This window comes from Lactuca serriola, chromosome 1 (genome assembly GCF_051521515.1).
Source record: "Lactuca serriola cultivar US96UC23 chromosome 1, Lser_US96UC23_V15, whole genome shotgun sequence".
NCBI classification, from domain to species: Eukaryota; Viridiplantae; Streptophyta; class Magnoliopsida; order Asterales; family Asteraceae; genus Lactuca; species Lactuca serriola.
This window is the reverse complement of record NC_136408.1, coordinates 24898160-24899998: the sequence shown is the minus strand read 5'-3', so window position 1 is coordinate 24899998 and position 1839 is coordinate 24898160.

Sequence of the window (1839 nt, the reverse complement as noted above, 5' to 3'; positions counted from 1 at the left end):
ATGCATGCGTAGATCTAATAGGGGTTTCCCCTCTTGTGGGCTTTGGGAGTGGAGTTTTCATTGTGGGGCAAGCTGCTTTAAAAGTTGCATCAAGCAAAGTGGAAAAACATGAGAAAACGTGCATGGAAAATCAACACACATTTATACCCTTTGCATTTGGTACTTTCGGTTTCCTTGCGCCAAAAGTTGTGGAACTACTCAATAGAATCCAATGGGTCATGCATAGTAATGTTATGACTCCAGAAATTTATATTTTTTTAAAAGAATTAGTTTTGCCATCCAAAAAGGGGTTGCGGCACAGTTTGTTGCTCGTTTACCCGCTACGTCTATGCAAATCTTTATTTTTTGTTTAATATATAAAATATTCGATCTTTACTACATACTTGAAGGTAGTAGGTTTTTTTTTTTGGTTTTTTTGATTTTTTAAACTAAATATCGGTTTGAGTTTTTAATGTTTAATAATTATAAAAATTTTAATACGAATAATATTAAAGATCATAATATTTTTCATTCATACTTTTTTATGAATCATATTATTTTTGGATCATAAAATTTTGAATCATAATATTTTTATTCATAACGATATTATGCATAATATATTTTTGGATCATATTAATTTGGATAATAATATATTGAATTAAATAAAGTTTTTGTTCAATACAACATTTAGATCATTATAACTTTTGAATCATTTAATTTTAAATCATAAAAATATATAATTAATGATCACTAGATGTTTCAGTTCGCCAGGTTGTCTCTTGCCTGCCCATGGATTCAGCAGCAGTTTGAAAGGTTAACCTATTCGGGAATCTCCGGATCTATGCTTATTTTCAACTCCCCGAAGCATTTCGTCGCTTACTATGCCCTTCCTCGTCTCTGGGTGCCTAGGTATCCACCGTAAGCCTTTCCTCGTTTGAACCTCGCCCTTAATTTTAAGGCTATGCCATCCTAAGGTGCTGCTAAATGGATGGATAATGGGAGGCGCTTGAGTATGTTAAGGATATATATGTATCCATGATTAACAATTTTGAGTTTCCTAGATATTTTGTTGTTCTATCAATCAGTTTTGTCCGTGATCTAAATATATCCATGTTATATGCAAGCAACCAAATGAACATATGCACTATCTTACATTCCAGTCTAGGATAGTGCAATAATAAGGAAATGACGTAGGAAAAATGTCGTATCAATTAAAGCTAGAAATTAATCAACAGAATTTTTGTACTAAACTATTTGGTAACTTACTAAATATGAGACTCGAGAACTAAATTCAATTGTCAACGAAGAGAATTTGATTGAGTATCGAGGTGTCAAGGTATTTTGGCCAAAATACCAAAAGGAAGTAAATCCATTTTTTTTTATTCCCGTGGAAGTCCACATTTTGTCCGAATCTTCTTCCATAATGGTACGGCACAATAGTATTATTGGGGCAGATACACAAATCACTTTCAATAGAAGAAGTCGGGTGGGCGAATTGGTCCGAGTGAAGAAAAAAACAGAATCAAAATATTTTTAGATCATAACAAGTTAAGGATCATTAACATATTTAATCATAATATTTTTGAATTATAAATATTTTGAATCATCTTTATTTGCATCATATTATGTTCAACATTTTTTTAAAAAAACTTTTAATTTTTATATAATTTTTTCTGGGTTTATTTATAAATTTAAAAAATAAAAAAAATAATTTTTTTTCAAATTTTCATAATTGTACTCATTTTGTAGAGAATTAAATTTTAAGAACTTTTGGTTTTTTCAGATTTTTTTTCCAAAAAAAATAAAGTTATGGCAGGAAAAACTAAACGGGTGGAAAAAAAACACCATCCAATAAAGGTT